The sequence below is a fragment of the Thunnus maccoyii genome, chromosome 7 (genome assembly GCF_910596095.1).
Source record: "Thunnus maccoyii chromosome 7, fThuMac1.1, whole genome shotgun sequence".
Taxonomy (NCBI): Eukaryota; Metazoa; Chordata; class Actinopteri; order Scombriformes; family Scombridae; genus Thunnus; species Thunnus maccoyii.
In genome coordinates, this window is record NC_056539.1 from 21,038,685 (window position 1) to 21,059,295 (window position 20,611).

General features: G+C 41.6%; 1 protein-coding gene across 3 annotated transcripts in view; it reads right to left on the reverse strand.

Annotated features, from left to right (window-relative positions):
• Window positions 1-20,611, reverse strand: part of ptprsa (protein tyrosine phosphatase receptor type Sa) — a 250,644-nt gene that overhangs the window by 172,245 nt on the left and 57,788 nt on the right. For 2 of the 3 annotated variants that reach the window (XM_042417835.1, XM_042417833.1), the window contains exon 1: window positions 14,711-15,195. The exons of the other annotated variant lie outside the window; for it this stretch is intronic. The gene's annotated coding sequence lies outside the window, so the exon portion shown is untranslated. Of the gene's footprint in view, window positions 1-14,710; window positions 15,196-20,611 lie in introns of those variants that run through there. 3 annotated transcript variants of the gene reach the window in all.

The window sequence follows — 20,611 nt, forward strand, 5'->3', positions numbered from 1 at the left end:
GGCAAGGGAAGGCACCTCGCTGCCCAGCCAAACACACTCACACACGTTTGCAGCTGTGCATTGTACACACAATTTCACATGCACAGACGGTTGCTGTTACAAATTATGTGACGATTAGAAACCAATACAGACACAAGGAGACAGTCGAGTATGCGTAATATGTGTGAGCATGCACATACACACACACACACACACACACACACACACACACACACACACATATATATATGCAGCATTGCTATGGTTAGTGGAGAGGACACCCTCATCTGTTTACAAGCTTGTGTGCCAGTGCTGGCTTCAGCTATTAAAGTGGAAAGCATCAAGTGGAGGTTCCAATTACAATCATGGCAGAAAAAAATAAAGGTGCTTGAACAGGCTAATAACCACTAAAACCCCTCTGTACAAACACGACTGAACTCAGTGCACACAAGCAAAAGCTCATTTCCCATGATATGCCAGCCATTTTTACTCTGTGCGTGCCTTTAATCTCATTCACATCAAAGTCATTAGCGCATGGGAAGTTGTGTTGTAATTGCTATATATTTGGTTTTCACAAACTTGGAATGTGAATTTAAAGCAGATTTGGTAACCTTGGTAACTTTTTCGGCAAGGCTGCCAACTTCCACATGTGAAGAGTCTCTCACCAACCAAGCTCCAACCATAAACCACAAGGGTTAAACTTATCTAACCATGACTCCACACACTGCTGACGCTCTCTGGACTCCATCTCGTTAATAAAAGCAAAGCCTTGGACCACCAGCGAGCATAATCTGCAGGCCTCTTTAAGTGGATATGCACAAGATCACACTCACAGCCATGTAGGCCCCACAAGCTGTCAGAGGCACAAAAACACACTCACACATACACTCAGACAGAGTTATCTTAGGTTACAGATACCTTCTGACAAAGTCTCCCCAGACCCGTTTTATGTGCTGTAAATTCTACACAAAGGAGAGGAGGGGGGAAAAATCAGTACATTTTGTGTGAAATTCCTGCTTTGAAGTGAGTGACGCACTTGAAGTGAAGGAAAATAGCTGACTTCAAAGAATGGCCCAGGTTCCTCAAGGTTCCTCCTGGCTTCTTTTTTCAAACATACTATGTTGAGGTCTAGTCTACCTGAGAGGCTGAAGGTTGGCTGTCAGTGCGCAAGAGGCAATTTAGCAAAATTGTTACATTGATACATAATAACTCTTGGACCAAGCAAATATATGAAGCATTGGTAAGCACTTATAGTTCTAATTCTTGCACCTCTTACTTGTTTGCTTATATTAGTGATCTAACATATAACATAATAATGTTTTATTTCTCGGAGTCACTACTTTGTTCTCGCTACCGCCGCTCCCTCTCTTCATTCACTCTATAGTTTGCTTCCCCTCTTGCTCCCTCTTGCTCTCAGCATGCTCGTGCTCTCTCTCTCTCCCTTTTGGAAGCAGACAGCAAAGCCTAACTTTACCTTTAACATTATCAAACGAAGAGAAATATCCTTCCCCTTGCCCTAGTAACATCTTTGTACTCCCTCATGGCAGGGTTGTACAGCTCTGCTACATGGTAAACAAGGTTCTCCTTCCCGTGGGAGTCTTTGATCGCCAGCTAACATGACTGGCAACCGCAGCTTGACGTTGGGTTGCGTTTCGGCAAAAGTTGATTCTGGTTCAACTTCTTCCCACACAGCCGCTACGGTTTTTTGCTACACCCCATGTAGTCCCTACTCCTGCAGCCTAAACACACTAACCCCATTCAAGGACTGGCGTTTTTCCCACATTACTGGATTTGGTGTGAATGCAGCCTAAGTGTCTGCCTGCACTAAAGGCAGGCTGCCCTATGTAACACATGCTATTCCCATGCAATTCTCCCAAAGGCGTCAGCCAAACAAGACCCCTCTGTGATTTACAATAGAGGGGCCCACTTCATTATTAACTGGCTAGGCTCACAGCCTGGGGGCCAGACCATTACCTCCACATGGGGGTGGATGCCACAGGCAGCGGTTGGTCTCTCCGTGTGGTAAAACAACACGTTGTAAAAATGATAGATAAGGTATGTAGGTGCAGGCTCCAGGCAAGCTCAGAGTCCTTGGTATTTCAAAAACAATGCTTAACATTAGCTTTGTGGTTGACCAAGACCTCAATCATTGTATAAAGCCAAACTGATCATTTAGTGTGGTTATTCAAGAGAACTGCACACATGCAATATTAAGTCTGTAATTTTGTGGACACTTATTCAAAGCATTTTATTCTACCACAAATGCATCAAGTTTTAGAATGTGACCCTTTGTGCCACAGTCTACTCAGTACTACAGAAGGAAACAAATTCTTAACCCTACAATGCTTGTGCCATTTTTCACCACTGAGTCACACAGGTCCACACTATCCTTTAATTCAATATATACTAATTATATTACATAATATTATTATAATAGAATATTACATTATAATATATACACTAATTATGTACTAATAACTACTGTTACAGTGTAATCAACACATCAGCACACCCAGTGCTGTACTAATGAGGTAACTACAACTGAGTTAGATGGGCAGATAAATGATCTTGTTGGATGGAAGAGTGCTTTTACCCTGGCCAGTTAGGCCCATCTCCTCTGGCATCAAATCCTCTCCAAGTCCTGGCACAGGCCTCACCCGCAGCAGTTGGCAAGCGGGGCCACGGCCATCTTAGTGATTGCAGAATTGGGAGCACCCCTGTGCATCTAAAAGACAGTTTGGCTGTAGTTTAAAAAGCCACGAAACCCCAATCTGCTCCTTCCTATTTTTGCCCTTATGGTATATCCCTGGAGGGCACTAGTTCAAATTCATTAGTGCTCCTTTATCTCCATGAAAATGGGAGACCCTCTGCTCACCATCTACCTCCTGTTTCTAAGCTGCAGTTTCCATTTCCCTCCTGCCTGCTCTCACTCTCTCTCTCACTACTTCCAACTCTGCTTTCTGGTTTCGTTGTGTCTCTCTCTCTCTCTTGTTTTCCACTAACCCAAGGGCAAGTATGGCGGGGCTGTGAATGGCAATCCCCATTTCCATGCCAGACCTGCTTTTGTCTTCCCTTCTGTCCCTGTGTTTTTAGCCCTACCTCCACCCTGTTGAGACTACAGATTGGGGGCTGTAAAGGCCAATTTATGCTTTCCCGTTCCGCGTCCACGGACAGCTGCGGACTTGCATGCAGACTGCGGACGCGCACGTGGTTCCATTCATACTTTTTTCGGAGGTCCGCGGACTCAGACACATTCCACATGTGCCCGCTAGTAAACAGGGCTGCAGTGATAACTTTCCAGAGTTGTAAAATCCAGTCTGTGAGTATTACAAACCGCTGTGCTGTGTTTTGCTGATCAGCCTATAAACGCAATCATCCGTTACTCCAACCAGACTGGATCGAGTCTCATTGTCTCACCGGCACTTTAAACAACACGACCACACCAACACAGCCCCTTGTGTTGTTTTACACAGGGCTGTTTTCAATCTGAATGCAGCTGAGGAGTTCCTGTATGTTGATGATGCGAAACGTATGAATTGGTCTTAAGATGTCAAAGGAGCTGCCTTGTGGGGGGGGAGAGGGCATCCCTTTGGCTACAAGACTGAATCACACCAGAGGACATGGAGCATCCTTTCCTAGCTTCCAGTCTTTAGCTTGTGCTCAAAGTTTATCTTTGCAGCTGACATTTTTATTTAGAATAACTTATAATGAGCATGCAAAATTTACTGCAGATGGTGCTTTTTACTCAAGGACACTCAACTGGGCGTCAATGGGCTAACACATCAGAATATGTTCTTATAACTCTTACTATCAGGCATCCCTGTTTTTCTGAGAAACCATGAATGATGAGAATGATGAGTTCAGAATAAATTATCTAGTGCATTTTACAACTGTGATTTTGTCGAGATTCTCTTTCTGCTTCCTGACTCTATTCGTGCTGTCTTTACGTAAGCATATATGATGCCTCCCTATCTCTGAAGTGCATTTCTCTTCTACTTCCCGCTTGGTGGCATCAGGCTGCAAGTATAATCAAAGCAGCACTGGCTCCCTATTTCCCTCTGTGTCAACACTATCTCCCCATATCAACGGCAAATAGACAAACTCTGATAACAGCCTTGTTTATGTCCCTTTAAAAAATCCATCTACTTTAGTTCTACTGTGCTTGCCCAATTCCCTCTTTCACTAGATAAACTAACAGGTGACTGCTTACATTTCACATTTCATACTGAAGGGATTTAAACAACACTTAGAATGAATGTGAAGAAAGGGGTTCAGCATCCAGGACATTCTCATAAGATCTGTGGCTGCTGATGGACAAAACTTGCAGTTGAAGGTATGACTGAGACTGTACGTTTACAAGATAGTCTCTCAAAAGGTGAGAGGCGCCCACCAGTTGTTGTTTAGTTGACTTTCTTTCTTAATAATGGCCAGAATGACAGTAGCAGGGTAGCAGTTACTCTCTCACAGCAGGGGGTTGAGGAGTCTCCATAACGACCTTGTTGACATGCAACTGAAGTTTTGAGGAGTGGTCAAACATTTCTACAGCCAAATCAAATGACAGTGTTGGAATAAGTCAAGCAAATACAACACATGAAAGCAGTCAGTGATTTTATAGTGATATAGTTATAGTTCATTATCAGGTACTCTGCTCTCTGCTGTCACAAACTACTACAAACCTTTAACAAAAACACAAAAAATATAAAGCGGTTTAGTGTCCAAGACAATCTTTCCCTCATACAAAAAAACAGATGGAAAAAAATAAAATCTCCAAAACCATTATTCTACCATGGATTTGATCCATAAACAAAAGGGTGAAAGCAGCAAAGGAGTAGCCCCCCACCCTCTAGTAGTGCTAATCTCCCCAACCGTGACTGGTATCTCTGATTGCTATGTTGTCATTCTTCCCCCAACCTCCATCGCTTTTTAATCAGGATTATCTTCTCTGACACTGAGACACAAGAGTTAATTATGAGTCCAGCCACTGCAGGTGCTGAGGCTCTATTGGAATTGTTTGAATTATTTTTATTGTTCTTCTGTCGTAAATTATTTGGATCTCAGAATCTGCAAAACCTTAAAGCAGCCAAACTGTAAATATGAATTCACACACAGATAAATTTCACACACTACTTGGGCAAAATAAACAACCAAAAAGACAAAAAAACATTTTGACTAATCTCATGGTAGCATTCTAACTACAAGTTTGATGTTCAGTCAGTACTCCAGAGCCATATGCTGTAGATAAAAAATTGATTATTTCAGTCAACATGCATTTTTTTTTGTGTGTAGGCCACCTGCTGGTGTTGTTTCAGGTGTGCATGCACGCATGTGCGTGACAAATGCACAAGACTTTTTCTCATACACACACAAACACTACCACACACTGTAAAGCAACCTTTTACAGTCCTCTTACTCCCAAAAAACAAATGTCAGAGAAACAACTAAATCTTCAACTTCTCAAAAAAGAAAAGATAACACCAGGTTGCCCACTCTGTTTCCTGTCAGCTAGAATATAGTAGAGAGAGCCTGTCTCCATTTACATACAAATGTCACCTTCTATCTTCCCAGGGGCTGGGGAAGGTTTTACTCTCTCCATCGTGATGCGCTTGACAAACCCTTCTTCCCTGTCCGGGAGACAAGCTTGTGATGCACAATGAGAAAGTGAGAGGAAACTCAATGCATTTTGCCCCTGGTGCCTTCTCTCTGTCTTCTTTCTCTTTTACGCGCCACTGGTACGCTGTAATTTGTGTATCCAGACTGGAGTGCATAGGCTTTGTTTCCATTTCACTGAAAGATGAGGCAGCGTACTGTTTGAAAAGGCGCTCAGGCTGCCGAAGTTGTAATTACTGTGGAGGCCTTATGATTGGGCTTTTCGATAGAGGAGCTTTGTTGTGGTGGGGGAATTATTAATACAAAATAAATGGTTTCTGTGAGCCAGACTGCATACAGAGAGGGTAAAATGTGAATTACACCTCATTGTTTCCCTTAGGATTTTTTTTTCAGCAGCAGTGTTGTTGCAGGCACAGAGACCCGTATTTATTTGCACACACTGGTGGTGGAATAACTTATAACAAGCTTAGATTTGTTCCAGATAGGTGTCCACAGAGTCATGTGTGTGATAAGTTACCGGAGCTTTTGACACCAAAAGGGCTCTGGAGGTCAAGATAAGTGTTATTGTAATAAATGTCAAAAAATGGCTTGGGTCTCGAGGAATTTGTAGCATTTATTCACTGACAAATAGCCTAAACTGTACACACATTGGACTGCTGTGTTCGCAGCTATATTACTTCATACTCTCTGCTCCGGATGACAGCCTCACCGTCACTCACACACGCTCTTTCTCTCTCTCTCGACCACACACTGGCTACACACACAACCTACACACTGAGCTATCCCTTACAGCAGCTGCGCTACTTGTATAAGACTATAATAAGTTAGTTAAAATTGCACAAAAAAATAAAAAATTGCCCAGAAAAAAAAAAAAAAGCCAATGGATTCAACCAATCGCAGATTACCAGTGAATTTGTCCAATCGCCCAACCCTAGTAAGCTCAGACATTAGCAAAAAGACAAATGAAACAACACTGACGAAGTGAGCGATATGTCCTGTGGACGGGAGACTGTGGACAAAGCAGATGAAAATATCGCTTTTGTACATGTTTATGCTTGCTGAACAGGTGGTTTGATAAATTACTCTTATTGGCTTCTTACTCAAAGGTTTTACTGCACTTACAGTAACGAGCGTAGTTGTCGTTGGTTCTTTCACTTCACCTGGTTCACTGTCTCCACCACGGCCTCTCTGCTCTGATGTCTGCTCTGTGTGTGTGTGGTGGAGGAGCGGAGCCCCACCCTCGGTCAAACACCGACACAGAGAGCAGAGGAGGGGACAAGAGAGGAGAGGCTGCTATCATGGTATCATCTGCGACCATACATGATACGGGTTCTCACTCTCTCTCCACTAGCCCCAGTCAGCTGATCGTGGCGGAGAAAGTGGACGTGGTTTGTGTTCATCGTTGTTATTATGTACAAAGGGAAATTTAAGCAATGTTCATCATTTAGCAGTGGCACTGCGCTGCTGTTGAAAGCATGTAGGGTAAAAATTGCACCTAAAAACATTGTGTCAACGAGCATCAGGGAGATGGTGGCGTCATCTGCATACAAAGCACCCATCACTGGCTCAGAAAGCCCAACCTGGCAGTGCTGCTTATATTCCCAGAGATGCACAGGCAGCCATTTTCTGTGGTTAAGTGGCCCACATAGTGAATCCGCGCCATCGCTCATGAACCGGGACGCGTATCCCCTGATGCATAAGGATGAACAATCAGCCTGACAGGCAGGTAGTTACTCCTTCTTAACCCTGGCTAGCACTGAGTGATGCAACAGAACAGCAGGCCCCCTCCCTTTCCTCCTCCTACCCCGCTCCCTCTCCTCTCACTCTCTCCCAGTCTCATCTCCTCTCTGTACCCTTTCTTCGCTCTCTCCTCAGCTCTCTATTCCCTAATACTCTTTTCATTATTCTCTTTCCTCTCTTTATCCCCCTCCTTTCTTTTCTCCTATACGCAGGCTTCCTCTCTTTCTCCCTGTCTATCTCTCTCCTTCCCAGAGGCCCATGTTTACTTGCTTGCATTACACACAATTACTTCCAACCATCAATTATGTGCCTACTCCTCTTTAGCTACCCCACTTCCCTTTCTCTACACTATGACAACAACCCCCCACTATCCTCCGTACACGTTTCTTTGCGACCCCCATCTCTCAACTCCCACCCCTCGAGGCAGCTGAGTATACCTCCCCACACTCATGTCCTCCTTCCCCTTCTCCTCCTTTCTCTTCCCCCAAAGCTTACCCCTCCTGTTTCTCCCCCCCTTATACCAGATGTCTCTAAAGTTTGGGTGAGGGTGTGCATGTGTGGAGAGGGCAGGAACAAAAGGACATGGTAGCGGGTGGGGGTGAAGCGGATGGGTGGGTGTGGGGGATCATCTGAATGGGCCTAGCCATCTTGCCCTAGGCTTTCTGTGTGCACACAATGAGCACCATTGGATTAACAGCTTTTAGCACACACATACACACACAAAACGAATCTCTCCCATAACCATTTCACACTGAAGCAACAACATGGGAGAGGCACGTTTTTTTGGTTTGATGAAGTCAAAGCTGATAATTGGACCCATGTCTATGACCCTTCTCATAACCAGGATTTTGTGAAGGTCAGACACACAGTGCTCTGCCAATATATGAAAATATCCCCATGTGCTACTTACAATACTTGTATATACCGGTAGGCACATGCAGCCTTCTCAACCTTAAATTCGGCTTTTCTTCATTGTACAGATGCTGAAACAGGATTCTGGAGCTAAAGTTGTATTAACTTTTCATATAGTAACTGAATAAGTAAATACTGTAAATTTATTAGGCATTTATCTGCTCTGAAATGCAGAACTGCTACCAAACAATTCTGTAATAAATCAATCTTGGACATCAATATTTAAATCAGACTGAACTAATAGCCAGTCACATTGCTAACTATAGATGCTTTTATGAATATTGAACTGACGGTAAGTACAATGAGTGAGCATGAAAGGGTTCAGTACTTTGCTCAGGGAAACATAAACAGTACACACTCCTGCTGATGGACAGATTGGCTGTTGCAGTGACTAAGACAAGTGACCTTTCTTACCAGTGGGCTGTCATACACTTGGCAAATTTAAAAGTTTTTTGTCTCACAAGGCTCTAACAGGCTCAAATTATAGTGTATGCACAAACAGAAATGTTTTTGGACATTTGCTTCACAAATACACACTTCATACAGATGGCTCAACAGGCTGGTGCGCGCTAACGGCCTGCATGAGCAGCGTTTAAATGAGCTAACTGCAACCTGTTCGAACCCTTCAGGCGTAAGAATGGGGGTCCTTAGCCCCCCTACTACCACGTGTCTAAAACCTCACAGGGTACAAACTGCCAGGGCGCAGGGCAGTCCTTCCTGCCAGACCTAGTTTGCAAAGAGGAGGAGGCAGACGCCCCAAGGGGAACCTCTGTGCATCAATCTGGGGGAGGCCAGCTGGTAATCACACTTAACATAGAAACAGCCCCGACAGACAGAATCAGGAGACAGTCAGAGGAGACGCATGCAGATAGACAGAACCAGACACGCCCATTTGATGCCTGTCCCAGACTGGATGTTAATTACTTCTCACCATGAAACACCAGTTCAAATTAACTCCATAACCATAAAGAGGATGGGATTAGGGCCAGAGGGAAAAGAGTGGATGGATGTTTGTGTGAATACTCCATGTTTGGTATAGTTTCCTCTCTGGATTTAACAAACTATGCACAATGTTTGTTCAAGTGTGTTGTATCTTGAGGGAGACTAGAATGAATGAGGCATCTAGAGAAGGTCTGCTCCTGTTTGTTGTCAAAACTGGATTACTGTCACTTCATCAGAGGGAGCTGGAGCGAATCATTTTTGTAAAACCTGGAGGTACCAAGAGAACAGTCAGGAGGCTGGGGAGGTGACAGTGTGTCGATGTATTCCCCAAGGCTTTACCACATAGTCTGGCAGGAATTAGTGTATTTGTGTGTATGATGGGCTACCTTCACTTCTGCACACAATAACTTGACCAAAAAATCTCTGATTATTAATCCTCCTTTTCCACCTAGAACATCTGGGGTGATACAAGGGCACAAGCTACATGAATTGTATACATTTCAGGTGTTAATACACAAAAGACACATTTGAGATCCATCCACAATGAGACACATTTACCACTCTTTAACAAAAAAGATAAAAGTAATACACAGCAATAGAAAAAAAAAAGCATCGATCTGATGCACATGAGAGAAACTGGCATATTACTTCTTCTAGGTTGTTTCTAAAGAGACAACATGAGACGGGAGAGAGAGGACGAGGGATAGGAAGAGGTGCGAGACAGAAAAGCGATGGATTTTTCTGTCTATCCCCAGCATTCAACATCTGCAGAGTTTATAATTGGACAGAGAAACACAAGAATGGAGAAATAGAAAGAGAAAAGACAAGCAGAAAGAAGGGTGGTGTAGGAGAAAGACAAACTGAGTGAGAGACACAGAAAGATGAAGAGGAAACCAAGAGTGAGCAAACACTGGAGGAGCCTGACTGTCAGCCAAGACGCAAGGTGGACTTAAACTCAGCCAACTACAGATTAATCCTGCTGAGTTTACACACCTTATCACAGCCTTGGCCCCTGCCTCTCAACCTGCGTCATCTGTGCCCAAAACCATTGCAGACTTGTTTTGGAGCGCTGACCTTTTGAGTTCAGGAGAGTTGATGAGTAAATATGACTTTCCGGTCATGGCCATTTCTCACCCCCAAAGAGGTCTGCTGAGGGCAGAGCTACCAATTTTAGACCCAAGGCAACCAGCAGGAATCTGAGTGAGTGGTCAATAATTCCTCTGCCAGCCACCCATCTCATGTTTCTCCCCCTATGGCCGGGGTGAAAATGTAGGTCTACGGAGTGAAAATGACACACCAGCCTCTGGAAGTTTAACCTTGATGATCTTTTAAATTGTTGTGACTGCAATGTTCTTTTTTTCCTCTTTGACTGCAGGCTATTTATGTCTTGACAAATAGCGCAACCCTGGGTGTAAAAGTTCTCACATATTTATCCAAAGTGCCTTACAGTATTGATAGTGCATATTCAAAAGGGGAGGCCCCAGTGACTGGGCAACATGTATTTCCCATTGAACAAGAATCAAAAGCACACTCTACTTTGTCACCTCTATTATTTACTCTCTTAGTTTAATATACAGTAATCAGTTGCAGCACAATATGTGACAGACTGTGAAGGTAAACGAAAGGACGGCAGAGAAGGTGTTTCTGGATAACTTTTTCTTGCACAGGCAAACATCTAAAACTGACCTGTTTCCAGACTCAAAAAAACACAGAGTGTACTGTATCTGCAATCCCCTGCGCCAAAAAAAATGATGGATGATAATGTGGAACAGGGAAAAATATTCTGTGATGTTGGGCTAATATTCATAATGGAGCAAAACAACAAACCAAATTACAAAAGCACAAGGATGATTACATTACTTTCTGGGTTGAAGCATTATATTGTGTCACCCTTAGGCAGTCGAAAACTTCCATTTCGAAAGTTCTTCTTTCGTTGTTCTACATTCTAGTTTGGAAAAACAACACTGCTTGTTAGTGCACAGAAACACACAGAGAAGGTGTTTCAGGCTTGTGAGCTGCAGTGATAACTTTTCATGATTGGAGAAAATCTACAACGCCAAAAGATCATTCCTCTTCTTATTGTTGCCAAAAGTTATTCTTGGAATTGTGGGAACCCGGTTCAACAACTGATCTCATGCGTGGAATATCATTAATATTATAACAGTATAAGACTGGTGCACATCAGCTGCCTAATTTACGACATCAATGCAAATAAAGTCAACAAGGATTAAAAAATGATTATAAACAAATGAGCTACAGTCTTCAGTTGACACCAGGCCAAGCTCTCATGTGCCTAAAAAGTATGAACTAGTAGTATAGTTTCATTTTTGTTGACATGTTTTTATACATGAGTTACAATGTTGTCATTTGCACGCATCTTTCCATTGTGCGCACATTTAACGTTATGAGAATGTTACATACTACTTTTATTGAGTGTTTCTGCAGCCTGATTATGTGACAATAAAATAAATGTGAATGACAAGGGACGGCTAATCCACAAATCAAAGAGGAGAGGAGGGGACACTTCACAAGACACACTGCCTCCTGTTTTCACAACCAGACTAATTGCACCTCATGTCGCTGGAAGAGCACTGATTTAGCACTCGGAGCAAATTAAAATGAATAAACACAATTAGCTGTGAGTGCAACAGCGCCTCTGCACAGCGCATATTTCTCTTTTTCTCTCTGCAACGACAGTCACTTCAGAGCAGCTGTTATTAACTGTGTTGTTGTGTCAAGTGCGATGTGACTAATTGCAAAGCACTTGATGCCACCAAAACGCTTCTAATTTAGATTTGAATGAATTGAACGGGGCACTGGGTGGTAAAAATTGGGTAACTGTGAAATTGTAGGCCTTAAAAGCCCGCAACAGTAAATGTATACTGTTCGCTGATATTGTATTTTGGTCTCATTATCACAGAGAAAAATTTAATAAGCATTGGTTAGGTGAAAGCATGAATGAGAGTAAAACAATAAATGCACAGCAAATGAAGAAATATACAACCAGAATGTTATTTATCCATTTTGGGAGAGCCCATCGTAATCTTCAATTTACATCATCTGTTATATTTTTTTGTCTTAATTGTATTAGTGTGTGTGTGTTTGACTTTTTTTCTTAGATCAGATTTTTTAGTTTCAATTTTAGTGCAGCATCTGGAAAGTCTCTGATAATTAAAAAAAAAAAAAAACAGTATCAACAGCCATGCTTGCTTTGCCTCTATAAAAAAATCTATTATTACTCAATCACCTAAGTTGATTGTATATGGATGTTAAGGACCCAAAGCACAAAAACTACATAAAACAGTCACAAAGATGACAACTTCTAAACTGTGTTTCACATATCCGAAGTAAAACACATGACTTTGAATATCTTACAGTCAGTCTGCGAGGCCTGTAGCTATCTAGAATCTCCCTCTCTTCTCCCCTTTGATCCCGTCAAAAATAGAGAGAAACCACCCTACTCTTGAGGTAGGGGAAATAAAAGAAAACAGCTCAGAAAGTAATAATTGCAAAGGAAATGAATTTCAAAACCCTGAGGAGGACACTTCTCCAAGACCTCCCTACTTGCGTGGAAAAAAGCATCATATCCGGGGCACAATTCAATTAGCTTTTCTTCCAACTGTAGGGAAAGGAGCTCCGGGGAGAAATCAAAAGTTTTGTCCAATAAAAGAAGTTTTCAAGGATGTAATGTTCTCACTGCCCCCTCCTCCTTCACTATTCATTACCACTGCTTACAAGCTTGCCACTCACAAATGCATCGATCTGTGATTTCTACAGACCCAAAAAAAAAAAAAAGAAAAGAAAAGAAATAAATAAGTAAAATTAAATAAAACAGCACCTTGCTGATGCTGCTGTGACAGACACACCGGTCACGCTTAGCCGGCTGTGCCTGGCAGCTTATCCTTCGCATTTTCATTACCTTTTGTCTTTCTTGCCCAGTTATTTGACAGTGATCAGGGGTGATAAATTGTTCAATTAAAGCCACATTAAGAATCCAGAAAACACTTGATGCACAGCCTCTTGGTATACGTGTTGTCCAATTACTCTGAAGGACAAGACTCCTTCTTGCTACTGACAATCAACATGTGACTCTCATCATAAGACAAATTGGTTTATTTATACAAGCTAGCAGGCTGATTGAATACCGGCATGCAAGACTGATGAGCTGGAGTTACAAAAAAATGTAAAACTCGAATTTCCATTACAAATGGAAATGTTCTGCATTTGGTAGAATTTGCAGTGGTTTTAGAAGAATACTGAAATAGAAGACATCTTAATTATTCACCATGTAAGAAAATTGCCTTTAGCTCAACAAGACATATACAAAAATACAACATTCCTCATCCTTCCACCACTAAATCCCAAGGCAATAAGCATCTTCCAGCTTGATTCCCTGGTGCTGTGCTGTGTCTGACCTGACCTCTGAACTCCCTAAATTCCAAAACATTTCTCTGTTATTTTTGTTAAAGTCAGGGACAAAAACAAAAGTGTTTGAACTAATCTGTTCACAACCCCCAGTAAATGAAATGCATTACTAATCTTTTTTTGGCTCACAGTTGCTTTTGGGGTGGAGGGTGTAGATGTTGCTCAGGGAAGGTTTAGCCTCAAATGTTCTGATAAAATTAAGATCCATTGAAATTCAAATTGGACTCACTTGACTTACTGTAGCAAGCCTTAACAAAAAAAAAAGAGGGCCACAGCCTGAAGCTGTATCCAAACTTCCTAACACAATAAGACAAAGTTTCTTCACAAGGCAGAAGATTACCCTTAAGTGATAATACTAAAAAATTAAAAAGGATATTCTCTAAACACATAAGAAAAATAACTTAAATAAGCTCTTTGTTATACACAGATAACAAAAGAATTCCTATCAATTCCAATAAACTCAACATAAAGGGAGTACAAAACTTCTACAGCAGTGCTACTAACGGAGTAACACAGGATAGAAAGACCTAATTTACTGGGATATTAGAGTGATTTCTTGATACAGTTTATTTCCCCTTGTTTATTAGTGGCAGTAACTGTTTAATCGGTATTTTTAGGCTGCGGTTTAAAATGACTGATTTACGCATCATTTCAGCAGAAAATGCCGTGTGACTGAAGCTCCCCTCGATGTTTTCAAATGCAAAATAATGTGGGCTTGCATTTGGGGCAAAATCTATATAGAAAAGCAGTCTCTGTCTGTCTGAGGAGGTCCTATAATAAAGTTTGGGAACCATTTGCATTAAAGTGGTAGAGACACTAGACGACATCAGTACCTGCTATCTATTTCGCACTGTGCAAAGAAAGTTGGCAAACACCGAATAAAATGAGAGCAAACAACTTTCCTTTAAAACACATTCAGCCCAAAAGAGAACAGCAATACCTTTTTTTCCTTAACAAACTGAGGTCTCAACAAACCCGGTGAATACAACGGTCCAGCATTATGGCAAAAAAATAAGCACCTACTAGGACTCTTCTTACAGTTTGCCCTCTAAACTGAAATCAAGCATTTCGAGAGTAAAGAACAAGAAAACTTCCATGTACTTACTTCATCGGCGTGAGAAAAGTATTTCTGAGACTACCCCCTGGTTGGTTTACGGGGGAGAGCTTTTAAAAATCCGTATTCTTTGTGGGTGAGCGGTCGTATTCCCTCAAGAAAACAGTTCCTGCTACTTTGCATCCCCGATGGTAGAAAAAAAACCGTTATATTCCACTTTCTTGATCGGCAGAGCAGTCACTTGTTAACAGAAGGAGCGAGTATAAAACACTCATATTATTCCCCGTGTGTTGTATTCCTTTTCCCCTCAGAGCAGACGCTCCAAGCCAGAATCTCCTCAGTGAAAGAGAAATATAAAACACCCTACAATAATCCGTGCGCGACACCGCCGCGCGCGGATCTCCAAATGTAGGCTATGTCTCTTTATTGGTGTCTCTCGTTATCTCCACGTCCCAGGTTTGGAGTCCTTTCTTCCTAAATCCACCTCGCACGGACTGGGGGTGGGGAGACAGGAGTCAAATACCCCCCTTATCCCTCCCCTCTATAGCAGGGAAAAATACGGAGCCCTGTGCTGCGTTCAATGCCGCCTCATAAACTGCGTCTCTCGACTTCTAGTCAGTCGTAAATCCTACCGGTTGGTGCGTTCATGCACGTTTAGTCGGAAATCATAGCACAATGGGGCTTGTAGCGACAGGACTTACTGTGGCTGATCTGTTATTTTATAAGTCTGTGCTGCAGCGGCAGAATGAAGAGACAAATATACAGAGCAACGGTGCAGTGACATGAAGCGTGAGAGCGGTGTGAGAATGAACCACGAAGTTGTGAATATTTGTGAGGATATTTTATAACTTTTATACTCTACAAAATCACATGTAAATGGATCTAAGATTTTTTTTAACTAGGCCACTAGGCTAAACGTATACACTGCAAAATGTGACTTGCAACTAAAAAAAATGTTTAAAAATTATACTATTATACTACTATTATACTACTATTTTCTGATGTTATGTGAACGTGGGATTCCATACAAAGGATTAAAGTGTGACAACTTTCCACTGTTAATACCAAGCACTTGTATTAGAAATGTAAAAAAGGACTACTTCATGGGAAAATATGCACTTTTGATAAAGTAATGATATTATTTTTGCATTTATTGTCTGAGTAGCTTCAGCTTCTCAGGCCATGTCCTCTGATATGTTACAGGTTACATTAAACAGCATCTTCCCATGCAATTGCATTGAGTTCATTGTATAAAAATGATGTAAAATATGGAGCATCTCTCCACCCAGAGTCAAGGCTATGAACCCAGATAATAAAGGCTATATATGGTTGGATAGTAGAGCACTTTTTTCATAATTTTAGATGGGCTACACTGATATTTAGAGTAGAATAACCTGTGTCCAGTTGAATCATAATTAAACTCACTACAGAGTAGCCAGAGATGTAGCGTAATCTCTCTATACAACCCTTCAGCTCATATACAGCACTGGAACAAACAGGAAATGCTCTGTGAGGCAAGATCACAATTTGGAAAAGTTACTCAGTTTTAATTGTTCAATGAATATTTATTTCTATTCAGTGACCACTCTACCGTGAGATATCCTGTTTGTCCTTGTTTCCATTTCAGTTTCAAAACTTAATCAAATTAGCATAAATTATTTTAATCTAAGTGATAATAAAAAATAACCTTTTGAATGGAACTTTTTGGAGCTACAACATGCTACAAAAGAACAACAGCAAAACAAAACAATCAGCTGTAATCAAAGGAAGTATTGCTCTAGTGATTACTCATGAGCCACAATTAAGAAAAAAATGCTATTTTCATTTTTTTTTAGTCGCAGTCTCCACTTTTCACCCTACTGTTTTCACTTTGCTGTAAGTGAGGAGGAATATGAGTTCACCCAATCACATTCACTTTAAGATGAAACAGCAGTTCCTATTGGCTGGTAGAGTTTGAATTTGAGCAGTGACAGCTGGTGTCCACTATGTCCAGCAGGGAGGCGAGACACAGACTGGAGACACATCAATCACCTGACCAACAGTCAGTCCCCCAACAGCCAGCATGCAGCTAAATACCATTATGTATTTGGCTGTGGCCATTTAAAAGTTCTTTTATTTTGTTTAGAGATTACCTTCCCCTTCCAATACCCATCCTGGCTCAGAAAGTATTGAAAGTGACTAGTGGATTGATTTACCATTCATTTAGCCATTGTGGACTTCAGACAGACAAATAAACTTGTCCCCTAGCCCAGCTACAACTGCTGAACTGAAAAAAAGTGGTAGCTGGCTGCGTCAAAGTACCTTCCTGGAGCATTAAAGACCAGAGTGATGGAAAATTGAAGGAAATGAGATTGAATTAGGCAGTCTTTGGAAAGGGGCTACATTTTGTGAGGCACAGTGCATCAAATGAAAGGTCTCTCCTGCCCAATTGAAGGGAGTGAATATATATTTTGTGTGAACTTTTCAAGGTTTGCAGGCAGTAATGGATGGGAACAGGCCCTTTTAAAAAGACACATCTTTGCCATGTGTTGGCAGAGAGCCATCCTGATCCACAAGCAATCCTCCACTGCCCTCTCCCTGCTCTTTGTTTAAAACCCACCGTGACATGTAACACACCATAAAGAGGTGTAAAGGGGTGTGAGGGGGGTCTAATCAATTTAACTGGTGAGTAAAAAACATGCGTTTCTGTTACGTAGATTTCTCCCATGGCTTCTTATTCACACTACAGCCCCTTATTTAATCAGGCCAGTAAATCTTAGCAGCAACCCAGAGCTCTCACCGCCATTCCCCTGGTGGCGTGAGCCTTAACATGGTAAATTTCACTCGGGTAGGGAAATGCGCTCAGTGGCCGAGGCTAGTGCTTTGGAAGGATAAAAAGAGCACTTACCGCCTGACATGTGCAATCCATAACGGAATAATGAGACTCCTCCACAGTAGTAGCTCTCTTCCCTTGCTCTCCCTCTCCACTTTTTGTTTTCCTTGTGAGTGTTCATAAATGCCATGTAAATTCAGAGAGCGGAAGATGTGGCGAGTGCTCGAGGGAGAGCATTTAATCGTTTGCGTCTTGTTACCGAATCGTGTAACAGCATGTACTGTGTAAAGATGCTCCAAACGACCAGTGAACCTCAGTGAAACTACTGGCCTCCTTCTGTCAGCTGTTATGCTTCCAAGTGAAGGTGATCCTCGCTGCTTATCACTGTTGTCCGATAGAAAACAGTTGCATGCAAGAAAAAAGCACTTCAAGGATGAAGAATACTTATTTCAGAAATTATACAAAAGTACTACTACATTATGTATGCGATATATAATTATTATACCAAATTTTAAATGCTTTGGAGTCATTAAACTCAACATTGGTGTGAGGTGAATGATTATGTACATATATTGCAGATTACGATCAAATTTTCAACATAACATTTATAACTGTAATAAATACACAAATTACTTATTCAGATAATCTTGTATCATTGTGTTATTTTGTTCATTAAAAAAATCATGGTTATCATAAGCAAGAATCAATTAGCTCTACTATTAGAAAAACATTGTTTTATACCTTTTCCCTTTAAAGGGCACATATTATGCACATTTACAGGTCTATATCTTTAATCTGGGGCTCTACTGGTATATCTTTGCATGATTTAGCCTGCAGTTAAAAAAAAAAAAACTCATGCTGACCCTTTATGCAGACCCTCAGTTCAGCCTCTGTCTGAAACAGGCTGTTTTAGGTCCTGTCTCTTTAAGGCCCCCCTCCCGAGGAGGCCACTCTGCTCTGATTGGTCAGCTATTGAAAGCTGCCCCTTAGGAGACTGGCGCCGGCTCCAGAGGCTATATCAACAAACACAACTTTTTCTCGTTCTGTACTCTAAACTTTTCAAATACATCTGTACATCGGATTGAAATCTAATCTCAAATATGAGAATGTACAATGCAAACAATGGAAACATGGAAAAACCTTAGCAACAACCTTAGCAACAACCTTAGCAACAACCTTAGTGACAAAGGCTTCGGAATGGACGGCTGGCACGACTAGACAATGTCAGCTCATCAGCAAGGCATTGCAAAACAAAGTATTCACAGCAGGTTGAAGCCCTGGCTTTTGACCTGCAGGAAGCATTTCTACATACGTTAACCTCAAGTTTTGGAACTTTGACCATGTTTAGCATAGATATCTGACATCATAATAGTATATAAATGACAGAAAATCACAAAAAGCATAACATGTCCCCTTTAAAGAGCCCTGATCTTTATATAATTAGTTTTTTTATTAACCATGAAAACATATCAAAAATATTTACGCCACAGTTAAAAGGTCAGCAAACTATATGTTGTTAACCAATGAGTAAATTAAGTTTAGTTGGATTCTGGCTACAGGAGGAGCTCAACTCAAGCAGCAAAACTTGTAAACACTGGATAAGTTGAGCTTGTCCGGATCTGAATGCATACTTACAATTCTTTTTTTGACTCTTTTCCTGTTTTTAACTCCATGTGACAGTGTTAAAAAATGAACATCCCATCTTTCCTTATTGTCTCCCTGTTTCCACCCGTTCATCTATGTCACCCCTAGGGGTTGAGGCACAATCACCTCCGATAGTAGTGGGCCATCGCTCACTCTGTCCCTGGAGGCGACAGCCCACTTACTGCCAGCTCGCGCTCAAATGGAGGACATTTCATCACCCCACCAAAAACACAATTAAAAACATGCGCACACGGCGGTCGACGGCCCTCGAGAGCCACCCCCTGTCGCAAGTTTAGTTACTCTGAGCCTGCCTCACCCTCTTGGATATTTACTCTCCATGTGATTGAGTGTTTGTCAGCTTGGTTGGAAAGTGCTATGTGGTGTTTTAGTGCGAACAAGACAGTGGAAGAAAGAGAGAAAGTGGACCAGTGCTCAGCGCTTAAAGGTCCTCTCTGTGAGAGGCATTTGTTTCCTTTGGTGCATGTAGCTTCAACAGTTAACTAATAAGTGGCTTTGCTCTTGGCTGGAATTTTTTCCCCCCCTTGAAGCTAAAATGGAGGATAGTGTGATGGGTGGTTTGCTTAACACACACACACATACTGTACACACACAAACACACACACCAGGAACAGAGGCAGAATGACGGCTATTAGAGTGCAACGATGCTCCCTCTTATCTCCCACTACGATACAGATCTACAAAGAGCTTGAGAGAGATTATGAATTCATTACCTTGATACACAAGTGAGCACTGCGATAGACAGGAGTTTGCTGGAGATGGAGATGCTCAGTGGGTGCACTGGGAGGGGCAGGGATGCAAATGCAGTGAATTAAACTCTGCTTGTAGTGAATAAATCTGTCAGCTCTCTCTGCATTTTTAGGAATTTTTGAGCTCTTACACATGGTGGAACACATATACAGCATGATTTATCAGAGGGGCAGGCATCTGGTGGTACACTCTCTTGATGAGCTTCACTTCAATGAAAGGACACGTGGGCAGTTGCATGATTTAAATCTTACCTTCTAACAGTAGGCTACCCTCACACTTGGTCTTTCATTTCAATGTTTGAAAAGATTGGTCCATTGCAGCTCAGTGCTGAAATTAAGTGTTTTTCATACACTTCAATTTCTTCCATTTTTTTCCTCTCTATTTCAAAGTAGCTGTCCTTAAAAAAGCAGTGAAGCATCTATGACCTGTATTAATCTTTATTCTGGTGTTACTTTTTATTTTGGTTACCTTTTTCTGTGCAAATTTGTGTTATGTTTTGCACTGCTAACTCCTCAGAGTGAGCCTGACCACTTTATATCCCTTTAAAACTCACAGCAATGCAAGCAAAATTGTCATTTTTGTAAATCCAATCTGTCTTTTGCATGATAAGAGTCTAACAATGGCCTTTGTGGAGAAGACATCTGATAAATGCTTAAATTATAGAGTGTCAATTGGAAGTATAATGCATTTGAGTAAGTATAACTATCTTGGAGGTCTTTTCTGTTACC